At 34.5% G+C, this 17,994-nt stretch overlaps 1 protein-coding gene across 5 annotated transcripts in view; it reads right to left on the reverse strand.

The window, feature by feature from the left end:
* Positions 1 to 17,994, reverse strand: part of MDGA2 (MAM domain containing glycosylphosphatidylinositol anchor 2) — an 847,276-nt gene that overhangs the window by 388,371 nt on the left and 440,911 nt on the right. The window lies entirely within an intron of this gene.

A 17,994-nucleotide genomic window follows, 5' to 3' on the forward strand; every position in this document is an offset into this window, starting at 1 on the left:
TTCAATTGCATAGAATTCATCAATTGCCTAGTCAGTGTGGAGGGCAATATAAACTATAACATAAAGGGAGTTACATATCAGTAGTACATTGAAAATATAGATTAACTTTTCTTTTTGTTGGACATTTAAATCTGTTTTTCATATTTTCCAAACCTTGTGAGATAATTTTACTTATTTTGTCCAAGTAGGTTCTCATTTTATTTTTGGACATGCCTCATGCTTTTATTTAAAATTTTCTATTTGATTTGAATAGTTTGGACATAATACCATAATGGCTTATTGAGATTATGTATAATTTTAAACACCTGGTTGTTTAAGAGTTTTTTTTCTTTGATGGCTTTGCTTAATAAGCCCACAAATGATTTGTCTATTTTGATCATCAGTATTCACTTTACATCAATCATTATTTTAAAAAATAATGTAAACTTTTCAAGGAGAACATTTCTACTAAACTGCCAAAACATTTTGAATATCTAAAACATTTCATTATAAACAATACCATTATTTTAAACACAGCTGTCTACAACAGACTTCGTTTTTGCTGGCAATAATGACTGGTATTCAACTCAACTTTTGTGTATTTTAGTGTATAAAACCTGAATAAAAGCCACATACTCATACTGTAAAGTGATACAAAATAGAAAGTAAAAATAATTTGATTTTATTTCCCATTGTGCCCTGCTATATATTTTAGTTTGTTTTTATTTTAAGGTTGAGAAACAGCTGATAGAAATCCTCTGTTCAAACACATGTGCTGTGACATGGAAAATGAAACTAAATACTGAATCATCAAAACAGAAATCCTATAATATTGCCATTATATATACCTATTTTCATATGAAGTTAATTAAAATGTATGAGCTAATGGCATAAAAAGTATCTTTAAAAGTTATCCACATAATTAAAATATCTGTATAAATATAACCACGTTTGCCCTTAATTGTGAATGCAATAAAAATGTTATTAAGAGATGAATTTTAAAAATCTGTAAATCACAAAAAGAAATATCAATATTTATTCAAAATCTTCTATATATATGGAATACACAAAGATGCAAATGGCATAATTTCTGATTTCCAGTAGTTTATAAATGTATTACTGACATACCCATAAGAAGAAAAGGAGAAATTTGTAAATTATGTCAAAAATGGAAGCATACTAACACTTTCACTTAGCAATTATCTGGTTAAAATTTACCTTACTAACAAATTTGCAAAATAATGCATAGAAATTAGCCTACTGTATGTATAAAACTGTAACATTGGAAATGATATAAATGCTAAACGATAGGTGGTTATAAATTGACTCTAAAATTGAACTGAATACAGTCATTAGAAAAAATAAAATACAAAATGTATTATTAAGTTAAAAAAGACAAAAAGCAAGAAACAGAAGAGAATAGTCTCGTCTGTGTAAAAATAGCATATGTGTGTATTCATGTGTGTACATATTACTAAATGTTTATTAAAATTACACAAGGAAACATACAAAACTCTGTAAATGGGACTGGGAGTAAAAAGAGGATAGTGAAATATGTTCTTTTCTTAAGTTTTATTTTAAATTCTTATTTATACTTAATTTACTTTACCAGAAGCAAATATTGTTTATTGTAAAGAAGTTTTAAAAATGAAACAATTCTCAAATGAAACATAGGAAATAGAAAAGTAGACAATAGAAGTAGAAAGAAATGCAAATAATCACTTAGAAAATTTTTCCTCCCTTTTTATTCTCTACTTTAAAGAAATAAATAATGAAATAAAATATTCCTGAGTGGTAGAAAGACATAAATTTACACATTGGGAGAGTTTACCAAGTCACATGCCTAACTGATGAGGAAAGAAACCTCCATACATACTCCGATAAAAGTTGTGACCTCAAAGTCTACAAAGAAAATTGTTCAGGCTTCCAGGAAAAAGGGACAAACTTGTAATGTCACAGAGCCCGGTCACTCCCTAATGTTGTCTTTCCTTCTTCTTAAACCCCAAATTATTAATCGCCACATGGCTGCCCAGGATAAAGACATTTCCCAGCCATCCATTTAGCCACATTCTTGCTGTTTCAAGCAGAAATGTCCTTACAGGGAAGCAGCACTTCATGTTTTGCACAGCTTTGGTAGCTTCCATTTGAACAGTGGGCCGATTTGAAACAAAAATCAAGCACAGAGAAGTAGTAAAATAGAAGAAATCTGAAATCCTGACACCATGGAGTTATACCTACCTAACCTAAACTATTTATAGCCCTGGACTTCTATATGGGGAAAAATAAAATTTTTGTTTACTTGTTATTCAGATTTTTCTGTGACTGATAGCCAAACTCAATTCTAATTGATTTTCCTGGAGTGGTATGGAGGTCAGTTTGTCTTCAGCATTCTCATCTCCAACACGGAAAGCTCAAAAACAGTGGAATAACATCCACATTTACTGAAAAAGGTGAGGGAAAGGGCTATCTCCCAATATCCCATATCCATTCGAGAGCTCATTTGTGTGAAATAAAAATATTCAGTGATATGCAAACATTCACTAACCTCAGGGTTCAAATAGCCCCCCATGATGAAAATATTTGAAATAATACTCTAACTCCCAACTAACGAATTGTATCTGAAGTCTGGGATTGTGAGAAGATATAGAAAAGCACATTGTGGTGGGCAGTTAATAGATATTCATTTAATGAATAAGGAGGATTTCCTTGGGTTAGTATACAATTTAAATACTAAATAAAGTTTTTTAAAACCAAAAGGACATAGAATAAGAAGATTTGTAATAACCTAGCAAAACCTAGAAGTTTGGGTGGGAATGTAATGCAAAGCAGAGGTAACATTGTAGGGATGGAAGGAAAGGAAAGGAGAGAAAAAAGTTACTCTGGAATCTTAAACCTTGGGATAGTTGAAAGGGGAAAATGTGTCCCTGTGGGAGAAACAGATCTTGTTTATACATTTTAAAAAGCATAAATGTCAATTAAAGTATCACAAAAAAATCAGTTTCATTAATGGAAGGAAAAATGAGATAAAGAAGGCCGGGCACGGTGGCTCACGCCTGTAATCCCGGCACTTTGGGAGGCCGAGGCAGGCGGATCACGAGGTCAGGAGATCGAGACCATCCTGGCTAACATGGTGAAATCCTGTCTCTACTAAAAATACAAAAAATTAGCCGGGAGTGGTGGCAGGCGCCTATAGTCCCAGCTATTTGGGAGGCTGAGACAGGAGAATGGCGTGAACCCAGGAGGCAGAGCTTGCAGTGAGCAGAGTTTGCACCACTGCACTCCAGGCGGGGTGATAGAGCGAGACTCCATCTCAAAAAAAAAAAAAAAAAAAGAGATTACGGGAAGAGAGTGGAAAAAATAGAAACTTGATAAAATGATGAGAAAAAATAGGGCAAAGGTAAAAGAAAAATGTATAATTTAAAACAAATATACATTTAATTTTTATTTTATCTTTAATTGGCAAATATATATATGTGTGTATATATATTTGGGGTACGATGTGATGTTTTAATATAAGTTTACATTGTGGAATGATTAAATCAAGCCCATTGACAATTTCATCTCCTCAAATTTTTTTTGTGGTGAAACATTTAAAACCTACTCTTTGATTAATTTTGAAACCAGTTAACAGTACATTATTATTAACTAGAGTCACCATTCTATGCAATAGACCACTATACAGTAAGATACAACATTTATATCAGTCATAGACTAGATGTGAATAGATTGAATTTATCCACTGAAAGAGCCTACTAGACTGAATTTAAAAGTTAAAACAAGCTTGCGTACAGTTAACATCTAATAACAATAAATGATTGGAACAATAGAAAATTGGAAGCCAAGATGAGAAAAGAAGGCATGGATAAAGTTGTAATGGAATTATGTAAACTAAAATCAATCAACCAATTAGGAGTGATAATATTTATATATAATAAGATTAAATTAATAATAAATTTGCAGTTAAAAACTAACAGGGAGAGAAAGGCATCACTTTTTGTAATATTAAAAGTCAAAAGAATAAATGTATTACTTGTAATTGGTATTCAGTAAAGTACAGAGCCACTAAAGACAAAAAGCAAACAAAATTAAAAAGGGAAGAATTTGACAAACATGCAATTGCAGTAGAAAGTTACAATACAGCTTTCTGAGATTCAGGCAGTTCTTGATAGTGCAACTTTTTAAGTTAAGAGGAAATACAGGACAAACTAAAAAAATACAATAAACACATAAGACTAATAAATATACAGAAAGTCATCTATCCACAAGGTAATTTTTTTCTTATGTCCATTAAATATTTACAAAAATTGATCATGTAGTTGACAGCAAAGTAAACCTTCACTAATCAAAAATTAGAGGTAGGACAGGCATGCTATTGAAACTTAGTTCAATACAGCTATAAATAAATTATCAAAAGATGACTAATACATGGAAACCTTTATTCACATTGTTATTGTTCAAAGAGAAAATTAAAAGGAAAATTGCTAAGTATCCAGAAGCCGATGAATAGAAAACCATTTCATACTAAAATCTGTGAATACAGTTGTACTAGTCTGTTTTCACACTGCCTATAAAGACATACCTGAGACTGGGAAGAAAAAGAGTTTTAATTGGACTTACTGTTCCAAATGGCTGGCAAGGCCTCAGAATCATGGCAGGAGGTAAAAGGCACTTCTTACATGGTGGTGGCAAAAGAAAATGAGAAAGAAGCAAAAGCGGAAACCCCTGATAAACCCGTCAGATCTTGTGAGACTTATTCACTACCACAAGAATAACATGGGAAAGATTGGATCCCATATTTAAATTACCTCCCCCTGGGTCCCTTCTAGAACATGTGGGAATTCCAGTGGATAAAATTCAAGTTAAGGTGGGTGGGAACACAACCAAACCATATCAACAGTGAAAAGAATACACACAGGAAAATATAAACCTTAAGTACCCTCTACATATTAAGGAATGACTGAATGAATGAATAAAAAACTCATCTGAATTTATTTTAACTTAATTCAGTACTCATCAGCATTTATTTTAATTTAATGTTGGTTTGGGCTGTATTGTAAACTACTGCTTAAGATTGTTTAGGAGAGAGGAACAGGCAAAAAGCAGCTGCTACTTGTTTTTTACAGAAGGTTCTAGAAGCTGCCTCATGACACTGCTTATATGATATGGTTATTCTTCCTTAGTTACAAGAAAGGCTAGGAAATATACTCTTTACTCTGAATAGCACCTTCTTCCTATCCCCCAGCTAAAATTTGATAGTTACTTAACTCTGGAAAAACAGAAGAGTGGATGTTTCGGACAACCCCTGGTTTCACAATGTGAATAAAATACATCCAGATTTCAGATATGCTATTGTATTAGTCCGTTCTCATGCTGCTATGAAGAAATACCCAAGACTAGGTAATTTATAAAGGAAACAGGTTCAATTGACTCACAGTTCTACATGGCTGAGGAAGCCTCAAGAAAATTACAATCATGGGGGAAGGGGAAGCAAAAACATCCTTTTTCACATGGCGGCAGGAGAGAGAAGTGCCGAGCAAAGCTGGAAAAGCCCCTTAAAAAACAATCAGATCTTATGAGGATTCACTATCATGAGAACAGCATGGGGGTAACCACCCCCATGATTCAATTATCTCTCACTGGATCCCTTCTACCACACACGGGGATTGTGGGAGCTACAATTCAAGATGAGATTTGAGTGGGGACACAGACAAACCATATCAACTATATTATTAGATTTGTGTTTAAATCCTCTTACAATTTAACATTAAACTCATTTCTGTAAAAATAACATTAACAGAAAAAGAATGATACTAGAGTTTAGGAAATACTTTTCTTGGTAACTCTCTTCCTAATCTGAAGAAACAACATGGAGATTCTCTTATTTTAGGCCTATTCAATTCCCAATAGAGTCAGATATAGATATAGATATAGATATAGATATAGATATATAGATATTTTCTGAAACATCATTGCTTTTACATAGCCTTAAATTAAATCAGTATTGACTGAGATAATCTTAGGAAAATATTAAAAACCTGAAGCATAGATAGACTTGGCTGAATCCAAAAAGTATATTGTGTAGATGCAACAAACTCAATAAAAACTTTGACCTGAGACTTCTAGGTTGCCCCATTTAATTAATGTCTAGTGAATGAGGATTTGTACACTGACGCTCCTTTCTATTGTTTGCCAAGGAGTTCAGTCAGATGTACTCATGTCAATGTGAGCATTGTCCCAGCATTATTTGTACTCTGAAGGAAGATCCTTTAGCAGTAAGAGAATCCTTGAGAAAAAAATTACATAAACATCACCTGATCTGCTATAATTATTGGGATGATCTGCCACCAGAGCCTTAGGAACTAAACCTAAAAAGGTTACAGAGTGCCAGCCTGCAAGAATATTAAGAACTATCAATGGTATGTAATTATTAATAGGCAGAGTTTATTAGAGTTTTCAAAATAAAAATTATCCTTTTGTCCTGCACTGATATCAGGGAAAATTACAGAGGAAATAGATTCTCTTTGAATTACTTATTAGAATAAGTGGAATTCTGAATGGCACAGGACTCTAGAGCATACAGGTTCAATTTTTAATAAATTGTATCAGTCTACAATAATTATAGCAATATGTCACACTTATTTCTGAATCTGTTTTTATAAAAAAAGAACCACAATTTTCTAACAAAGCAACAAAATTTTAACCTTAACATTTCTCTGCAAATCAAAACCACAATGAGATACCATCTCACACCAGTCAGAATGGCAATCATTAAAAAGTCAGGAAACAACAGGTGCTGGAGAGGATGTGGAGAAATAGGAACACTTTTACACTGTTGGTGGGACTGTAAACTAGTTCAACCCTTGTGGAAGTCAGTGTGGCGATTCCTCAGGGATCTAGAACTAGAAATACCATTTGACCCAGCCATCCCATTACTGGGTATATACCCAAAGGACTATAAATGATGCTGCTATAAAGACACATGCCCATGTATGTTTATTGCGGCACTATTCACAATAGCAAAGACTTGGAACCAACCCAAATGTCCAACAATGATAGACTGGATTAAGAAAATGTGGCACATAGACACCATGGAATACTATGCAGCCATAAAAAAGGATCAGTTCATGTCCTTTGTAGGGACATGGATGAAATTGGAAATCATCATTCTCAGTAAACTATCGCAAGGACAAAAAATCAAACACCGCATGTTCTCACTCATAGGTGGGAATTGAACAATGAGAACACATGGACACAGGAAGGGGAACATCACACTCTGGGGACTGTTGTGGGGTGGGGGGAGTGGGGAGGGATAGCATTAGGAGATATACCTAATGCTAAATGACGAGTTAATGGGTGCAGCACACCAGCATGACACATGTATACATATGTAACTAACCTGCACATTGTGCACATGTACCCTAAAACTTAAAGTGTAATAAAAAAAAAATTTCTCTACTCAATGCATAAAAACCCATTTTTCTAGTATATCCAGAATATTAGGGACCATGATTACTATTACTATTACCACCACCACTACTACTACTAAGATGCAATTTAAAATATTTCTGCAAGATATATGCAGATAAGAAGCTCATGGCAGTAATAGAAAAAGGGAGCCTGGCCGGGAGCAGTGGCTCACGCCTGTTAACTCCAGCCCTTGGGGAGGCCGAGGCAGAAGGATGGATTGAAGCCAGGAGTTTGAGAGCAGTCTGGGCAACATAGGGAGACCCCTATCTCTACAAAAAATAAAAATAAAAAAATTTCCTGGCTGCAGTGAGTTATGATGGCACCACTCCAGCCTGGCCAACAGAGTGAGACACTGTCTCACCATAAATAAATAAATAAATAAATAAATAAATAAATAAATGGGAGGAGTCTGAAGAACAAGGGATTCACAAAGTAGGTCTACTCACTATGCAGAAAACAGAATGATGAAGAGGGACTCATCACGGTAGACAAGTAAGAAACAGAGGTAAAATAGCGGGGCGAGGACATGATATTTCTGAACACTAGATGGGCCTTAAAGCAGATAGCAATAGGTTTTCCGATCCTTTTTTCCCTTTGTCTTTTCTTTGAATTTAACCTTTGAGGAATTTATTCACCTCTGTGAATAAACAATCGGAGAAAACAGATAAACTTAGTACTTCTCTTAAACAGCATCAGACTTCCTACATGCATGTGGAGCACTACGATAGGGCCTGCTGGCACTATTTCACACTAGAGGTGACAGAGGAGGGTACATCTTGGTGCAAATGCTTATAAATATAAAATGCTGGAAATTAATGCAATCATCATAGAGAAGTTTGATTTTGTAGCACTGCCAAGACATTACTCTTGGGCCTCAAACCCACCATTATCAGAATTCGATTTCTTTAAAAGTTTACAAAATGTTATTGTTCCATCCTCTGATTTTAATGCCACAACAAGCTTAGAAGGTAAGAAAACTTTTCCTCCCCATTTTACAGCTCCAGTCCTTCCATGACCGTGAGACTATGTGCTATTATATACTGGGATCCTTTCTGACTTGAAAGTTCTCCCTTTTTCCTTCATTTAGTATCTAGTTAACACCCTCCGGTCCTCCAGATATCACTTTTTTAGAAAGCTTTCCCTCTCTCATAAAGCTCTATTATGTCCTGCCCCCTTTGTTGCCATGGCAGTCTGAAATTCCCTCTGTGAGAGTTCTTATCACATGATTTAGAAATCAGCTGTGTATATGTTGTAGGAGATAATTGGTGTTCTGTCTGATTCCCTTAGAGCCCTTTACCCTTCCTATATGTTACCTCACTAGGACTTTTTGTTTCTCAAGAAATAAGGTACTAGGGATTCAGAGTTACTTGCAGTCAGAGGGAAAGCCTGGGAAATCTTGGGAGTTCATTCCCTACCCCTGTGACTCTTAGCCGATGAATGATTATTGTGGGATATGAAAGCCCTGCTCCCGTGCCTCTAGATGGGATAGATTCTGCAGCATAATTTACACCCCAATTTATTTGCAGTGTCAGGCTGACGCTAACCTCGTGAAACCACATCCTGGCCCAGCTTCCTCCCTTTCCTCTCCTGCTTTCTTGCTCCATTATCAGTTTCTCCTAAGGGCATTTCCTTAATAAATCACTTGCACATGAACCCTCATCTCAAGCTCCATTTCTAAAGAATCAGTCTTAAAATATAATAATTTTGCCTTAACCAATGGTAAGTTCATTAAGGCAAGGACTATTCGTAAACTTGGTATTTCCAGCCCAAATAACTGAGCCTGAGACACAGTAATGATTAAAAAAAAAATCATTGTTGCTTGAATTGTTTCCTGGCAATATAATTCTGCTGAGAATAAAATTATGAATTAGACAAAATCTCACTCCACAGTGCACCCAAAATAGAATAAGTTTAGTCTATTTTGGTGGTTTTCACTTATCTCCTTGACTTCTGAACAGTTGACTGCCTTAAAGCCTCATCATTTTCTTTGCACATTCACTTCCTCAGTCACTTCATGGAGTACTTTAAATACCATTTATGTAATGATGGCTCCTAAATTAGTATTTGTAGTTCAGGCCTCTCCCTTGAATCCCAGACTTTTAGCCACCAAGTGCCTGCTCTCCATCGCCAACATAACACATCCAAAATGAACTCTTGATCTCCCCTCCAAACCAACTCTCCCAGTCTTTCCCATCTCGATTACTGGTAACTCCATCCTTCCAGTGATTTAAACCAAAACTTTACAGTCCACCTTGACGAAAAGAGAATGTTAATAAAAACACAACATACTAGTATTTATCTTAGTTATAAAAAAAAATACTGGATCTGTGATAGACTTTAAAACATGTTTCATAACTTGAAAAGTAGTAAAATAGTCATTTACTAAATTTCCTGTTTGTCAGGGATCCCCAAGACCCCATCAAGGTTCAATGATTCACAGAGGACTTTGTGGAACTCATTATACAGTCTCTGACTGATTGTTTCACTTATGATTTGTTTGACTTAATGATTTTTCTACTTGATTTTTGACTTTATGATGGTGTGAAAACAATACACATTCAGTAGAAACTATACTTCAAATTTTGATCTTTTCAATAAATTACAGTAGATACTCAACACTTTATTATAAAATAGGCTTTGTGTTAGATGATTTTGCCCAGTTGTATAATAATGTAACTGTTCTGAGCATCTTTAGCTAGCACATTAAGGTAGGCTAAGCTAAGCTACGATGTTCAGTAGGTTAGGTAAATTAATGCATTTTTTTCTGCTTACAATGGGTTTATTGGAATATAACCTCACTGTAAGTCAAGAAGCATATGTATAGTAATATTCATGACTATGACATATTATAATGAAAGAAGGCAAAGCACAATCAGTAAAAGGAAAAGGTGCATTGGGCAAAGTTTGGTGAAAAAAGGATACAAGCTCCTGAGTCCTCTCCCTATGGAGTCACACAGGATATGTTTAATGTTGAATTATGACAACTCTTGTGAAATGCTGTCTAGCAGGGAAGTTCATTAGAAACTGAGTGCCCAAGATTTTTGCTGGGGGCTGGCCACTTAGGCACCCTCTGCCCAATATATCAAAATTCCAGTCTCCCAAAATTAAAGCAAATTTCCAGCATAAACTATATTGTTTGCAAAAAAAGAGAAAGAAATAGACATAGTGAGCCACTCTTATCAGCTGGAGAATGGTGGGACATTTCTTGAAATCCAGATTCACAGATGCCAGCCAAAGGCTAACCTGGCAAGCAGGTATGGTATTTTCAAGCTTGCTAAATTAACTATTTTCTTTTTTTACATATACATAGTATACCACGTAAGCAGAAGTGTCATGTGGGAATTCTGAAAAAGCTCCTTAAAAGGAGCTTATCTTTCTAGCTTTTCTTCCTTATTCTCTGAAATTCAAGTGTGATAGCTGGGAATCCAGGATCCAATTTAAATTGTGGGCCTACCTCAAGAGAGAAGTCATGTGCTAAGAATGGGTCCCTGATGACACCATGAAGCCACTATACCATCTCAATAATCTCTATCACTAGACTGTTTTTCTGTGAGACAGAATTGATGCTTATCTTTAGTTATTATTTCTAAATTCAGAATTAGCAGGCAAACAATTTATAATAAAAAATTAATAAAAATACACAAATACATTTTTAAAATGTGAAGGCCCTATAAATAAAAGATCTCTGTTAATCAAATGCAAAATAATAAAATTAATGCCCTTGAAGAAACAACTAAAAGTAACTAAAGAAATAAAGAAAACTGCATTCATTAGAAATGCTATATTTTAAAAATCTAAAAAAAAATATTGAGTAGCAGCTCATGAGAGAAAAAATAAACTATTCATTAAAAAAAAAATTAAACTGAGCCTTTAATGGCCTAAAACAGGAAATCACAGCTGAATCATCAGTATGTCATTTTTATGTAGGTAAAGATGCTATAATGACATACCATATATTCCAAGCCCTTTTTTGTAATGAGAGTTAATAAATACAGGAGGATATTCCAGTTGGCTGTAATGTTTTTCCCATAGCTTCAAAAGGCTTCCCTGATGTAAATTTGGCACTTTTACACTTAATAGTCAATATTGATTTATCACAAATTTTACAAATGGAAGATTTTTTTTAAGTGTTGCTGTGGAAGAGCATTTCCATCTTTCCTTAAAAGTTTCTTATGGGAATTTCTTTCACCATTATTCTCAATCTTGTTGAAAATGAAGCAGAAATTCCTTTAATGATTTTTTATAATAGAATATAATCTAAATTAACAGTATTGCAAACACTGCAGAGTATTAGAAATGTAATAAAAATAAATTGCTCTGTTCCAGCGTGCTCTACTACAGTCATATTTACATCTATTCATAAGGTAACCAAATGAACTCCTGCTATTTAAGGGATTAAACACCAACACAATTATACAACAGCACAATTATAGAAAAATAGGATGCTTCCAAGGCATATAGGTTTGACAGAGATGTTTGTAATTACAGTATTCAAGTATTCTAGCAGGTAAATTTAGCCAAACTATACCAAATACATAATACAGTGCAATTCTAACAGTGTTTTCTAATAATTCATCTAAAATCCCCCCCAAAACAAGTTAAATTAAAATGGCTTAAGGAATATTATAGAGTGAATCATCTGCCCCTCTGCATTTTTCCAGGCATCTGAAACTGGAAAGAGAAAATTAACATCTCCAATTCCTATCGGTACATTTTCAATCTTATGGACAAATTTTTACCTCATATTTTGCCACTATAATATTTGAACGACTTTTAGAAAAATAGGAACAAGAACAACAACACATTATATGGGTACCTTGCAACACTTGGAGATGTAAATGACCTTTACATCTGTCAGTTTACAATTTAAACTCCATTCAACATCCAGGTGATTGAAAGCTATCAATAAGATATGCGAAACTAAACTAAGGCATAAGAAACAATATACATTAAAGAGGACCATTTTAAATGTTCATGTAAGTAGCCCAATTTAGGACCAATGAATCAGAGAGCATTAACAGTACACTATTCCTACACATATTTGAAATATTTCAACCCACTAGATTAATGTAGGGTTAAATATTGCAAGAATTTATATTTACCTTCTTTGGATTTTGAATAAAGCTTAAAAAGATAAGAAATGTAAACTAATTTTGTGCTTGATTTTCTACTGGGGATTTTTCAATAATCGTCTGCATGTAAACCCCAGCAGTAAATATACTGTAGTCTTCAATTTGCAGATGACTAAATTGAGATTCAAAAATATTAACTAACTTTCCTACTACCGCACAATTAGTAAATAGTGCTTCCAGGGTTCCAACAAGCATCTGTATTGACTGTTTTTCTACTGAAAGTCACACATATTTATTAAAGACTTATTCGGCCAAATTATTTATTAATGCATCTCATTTAACCCTCCTAAGAGTCACACTAACTAAGTACTAGATCCTAAATTTACAGATGAGGAATCTGATGCATCAGAAAGGAAAATGATTTTCTCAGATCCCAAAGTAGTACATGAACAAGCTAGGATGGAAGTTCTACACCATCTGAGTCCAGAGCCTGTGCTCAATCTCACTTTGATGTTAAGAGACATTGACTCCAGTAGCTTTAATTTAGGTAGATCAGGAAACCTTTCTCCAAGAACAAGTGAAAATGGAAGGCTGCTGTAACTCTTGGTAAAGTGAGCACACATTATTAAATTTTACTCAGCCATTGTAAAGTTTCCTATACATATTATATTTCTACCAGATTTTTTTTCCTAATTGAAATAGCAATGAAGAATAAAACACAAAGTTATCCTATAATAACACTACCTGGGTTTCTTGGAACTGAATGTTCCTGGTACGGAAAAAATAAGAAAAAGAAAAAAAAATTGAACCTTCGTGTTGGAAAAAAAAAAAAAGGGAGAAGATGGAGAATTCAAAAGTTAAAATAAAAAAGGTCTGAGAATCTTCCGAAAACAGAGTGTTCTTCTCCACAAACAGCAGGGAAATGATAGGATATAATTGTTAACATACTGGCAGCTTCCAGACATATGTCTTGAGTAGCAAATTAGATATTTTGACTTTTGTACAAAGATGGTAAGATCAAATGGGTTATGGGGGTAGATGGATAGGAAAGTTCTCCATATGATTGCCCCATATGACCACAGGATACAGTTTCCTGGACACTCATCATCTCATTCCACTTTTGACTAGAAAGTCTTCTTTCAATTCAGGGGCCAGAAAGCTAACATCTATGTTTACCAGACTCCCTTGCTCTAAGCTTGCAGACAGAGTTTGGGTTATATCATGAAGAATTCAGAACCAGATTAAGTGGGAAGAGATGTGCTTTGTAAAGCATCAGTTTTTGTTGGTGCAAATCACAGTATACATAGTCAAGAAACAGATCCAACAGTTTTAGGGCAGGCTTCTTAATCCTTTGATTATAACTAAGGTACATTTTTCTTGGACCTTGGTAGGGAGAGTTACTTTGGATTCTAATAGAAGAAGCAGTTCTCTTGGTGGGCAAGTGCTGTGATATTATTCTGTATGTTATTCTTGCAGGCATAGCCTTAGGACATTTCTCTGCAGACTTTATGTTTTGTAAGGAATTAATTACCTAGAGTAATCCACTTGTGTTTAAACAAGCTAAATGAATTCTATTGTCTGCAATTGAACCCTGACTGATAAACCTTTTCTCCCTTCACTCTCCACCAACCTCAATGAGGTTCACCTTGAAAGCCAGGCCAAAGAAAGTGAAGTGTAAAGTCAGTACTACTATGCCACCTCTAGAGCCCCCACTCTCCAAAAGTATGCTCCCTCCAGGGAATTACCTGTGGTACCTATAAAAGAAAACCGCAGCTTTATTCCAAAATGATAAATCAACACCATAGAATCTAACTGCCCAGTGAAATTTATTTGTTGACAGATACTCTTAGCTGCCTAAGTATTATCTGTAAACCCATGAGTTTAAATGATGGCTTTCAATTCTATAATTTTAATGACAGAAAGAGGAATGATGGAAAATAGGAGGGCATTGGTAACTAAAGAGAGAAGTGGCACCATCAACAGAGTGTGAACAATCAGAAGTTACGTTCTGCTAAATGAAAACATTACTTGGTACTACTTTAACCATGCAGAAGCTACTCTGCGTAATTCATAAAGACTTTAATGTGCCTTCAACTGAAAGTAACTGCTATTATAAAAGAGTTTCACACTCAGTATTTAAATTATCAGTGTACTTACACTTTAATAAATAACTTTATAAAGTTTAAAACTAAAAGTTTACTGCTTGATAGTAAATTATGTCACCAGTTCATCTATCCATGTAAAGATAAAACCAATATCTGCAAAAACCCATGAATACTTAGTTTCATCCTGACATAAATGAAGATATATTTCACAATATTTACAATCATTAGACCTTATAACTGAGAGAACTGCATATAAAACAGTAAACTATATGTTAGGTAAAATATAAATAAAATTCTTATTACAAAACCGATATATTAAAATCTATGTCAAAATTACAATATGTATGATAAAGATTTGGTCGTCTCTCCTTACGCACTTAGTTTTCAAGCTAGCAATTATGTGAACATATATTCAACTTGCATCAGTGTACTGTCCTTGATTTCTTAAAAAGTCCAAATTTGTACTTTAGCCTTGGTTGTCATTTTCTTAAGGATATCTCATTGCTTTGAATACTCTTCATGTGATATGTAGTATGAGTAAGGTGGGTCATTAAAGCAAGATGGCAGAGGGAGAATAAACATGAGGAATTACTGGCCCTAAAATTCAAAGAAAAAGATGTTACTATAGAAAATTTTACGCAAAGGGCGGGAAAACAACATTTTGTTACAGTTTATAAAAGAAACCATGCTATGTGGTTAACTAAAAGGCAAAGTATTGACCTGATAGTATATTAGACTGTTTCAATTCAAACCTACATTTAGACATTTCTGAGAACATTTTCACTCCCACCACAAGGACTGGGGAGAGAGAACTCAAACCTTTAAAAGTTATGAATTAGAACCCCTACTAATGGATCTCTCTATTAGCCTCACAACTTGCACTCAGGTCCTCTAAGAAAATAGGTGACACTATTGAAACTATTCAGCCTGCTTGTTGCCTCCTGAACTACTGAGGGTAACCCTTAAAATGTTTTCGTCTACCTGGCTAGTTCAAATTAAAAACAGCAAAATATCTTTTTTAAATATTTATTTTTCTTGTCACTGAACTTACTTTTTACATTCAGATAATAAGACCGACAATCACATAGCAATAAAAATAAAATAACCAGACACAGTAACTTAATATTATCTTAATAATATGTGTGTGCATATATGCTATAAATACTTATATCATTAAATTATAAATATTAAATGTAAATATTCATATTATATATTATATAAATGCATATATGTAGATATATGTGAAACCATAATCATAAGTCATCTAGCATAATAACAAACCCTCTAGTATACAAAATACCATAAGGTAGATTATAGACACCATTTATCAATTATCAATTAAGGTTTGGACATATCTGAAATTTTGGTTTATCATAGCAATTTTCACATACTGTATTCCTTAAGTAAAGGAAATGATAAAAACCTAGGATCTCAGTATTCCGAATGCACATCTACCACTGCAGCTTCTATACTTGATTCCCAAGAAGTCCCGGGATATTAAATATGTTCAAATATCAATTTCTCTGGCAAGAGTACCTGTTAAAGATACAACACCAAGAGGAAATAAATACATATTAAACTTATCAGGCCACAGGAAATGACATACATTCCAAGACGCTACTGTGGCACTTCATGATAAGGATTTTTGCCTCACCTAATACATTTATACATTCATTATTTTAGGTAACAGTCTCACAGCAACTCTCATTACAAAATGAATACAATACACATAAGACTTGCAACAAATAGCAGATGCTAGAGTTCATAGAAAGGCATTGTATTATAAAAATGTATTTTTATCCTTCCCTAATATTCTCTGATGGAAGTATTTACTTAATTTTGTCACTTCAGTCAATTACGGTATATTTACAAAGCTGGCTTGTCTTTAATTAAGAAATTAGTGTTCATATGTGTAACAATTTGAACATGTAATTATGATATCTAATTATATAATTAGAGTATGTTGAAATGATCAAAATCTTCATTATCTTATTGATTTTAAAAGAGTGTGAGATATTTCTTAAGCATCTCAAGCATCACTTACAATATTGTCTTCCAAATTGCTTACTTTCCAAAGTTAATAAGACTTGAAAGACAAAGAGAAGCTAATGACAGAAGTCACGTATCCTACTGGGTCATAAAACAATTTTTGCTTATCACATCCTATGACATATCAAAATGCCTATTAGTAATAGCTGATGATTCTTTGGTTCAATCATTCAATTTATTAATTTATAATACATTTATTACTTAAAAGTTTTGACTGGAAAGAAATTTTCTTAGTCCTGGAATTATGATACAAAAAAGTTTCAGTGTCTTTTGAAGGAGGAGGTTTTATTGTTTTGGCTTTTTTAGAAACTCATCCTCGAAAGAATAATGTGAACAACTAATAGCAATTCAGACAGTGTAGGCAGAGGGGATCTTAAAAACCTTTCTGTTCCTCACAATCTTTGCTAAATGAGTAGATTAATAACAGTTATCTTAGTCTGAATCCTTTAAAAAGACCAGAGCCTGAAGCAAGGATTAGAGTACTGACATTTTCTTTGAGAGGTGCAAGCTCAGGAAATGAAGATGAGAGAAGAAAAGGGGATGGACAATCTTGTGGCAAGGAAAAATGTGAGGACATGCAAAGGATGTGTTGTTCGTGATATGCCTTTCTTCTGCATACCAGATTATCTGGAAGGTTTGCAAAGGGAAAACATACTTCCATTGCCATTCCCTGAGGGGAGAAATAATAATAAATTATCTGTCTTATCCCTTCCTGTTCCTGTTTCCCATATATCTAGACTCAAGCCGAGAGGAACTAACTTTCCCACATGGCTGAGCTTCATTAGCTGACCCCAGTGGCTGCTCAGGAAGCCATATCTGAAGGCTAAAATTGGCCTTGGGAATTAAACACTTTACCAATGCCAAAGCGTGAGTCCAAGGGTCAAGAAGCAGAGAGTTAAAGGTATGGTTAGAGAAAATGTGTTACAAGCAAAAAACACTGTGGGGCCTGTAATCCCAGCACTTTGGAAGACCGAGGTGGGCGGATCACGAGGTCAGGAGATCGAGACCATTTTGGCTAACAAGGTGAAACCCCGTCTCTACTAAAAATACAAAAATTAGCCGGGCATAGTGGCGGGCGCCTGTAGTCCCAGCTACTCAGGAGGCTGAGGCAAGAGAATGGCGTCAACCCAGGAGGCGGAGCTTGCAGTGAGCCGAGATTGGGCCACTGTACACCAGCCTGGGTGACAGAGCGAGACTCCGCCTCAAAAAAAAAAAAAAAAAAAAACACACACAACACTGTGGGGAGGCAAGAGTGTTATTACAAGATACTTTTCCAAGACCAAAGCTGAAGGATACACTTAAGCCTAGTAGGAAATGTGTAG

This window comes from Pan paniscus, chromosome 15 (assembly GCF_029289425.2).
Source record: "Pan paniscus chromosome 15, NHGRI_mPanPan1-v2.0_pri, whole genome shotgun sequence".
Classification (NCBI taxonomy): domain Eukaryota; kingdom Metazoa; phylum Chordata; class Mammalia; order Primates; family Hominidae; genus Pan; species Pan paniscus.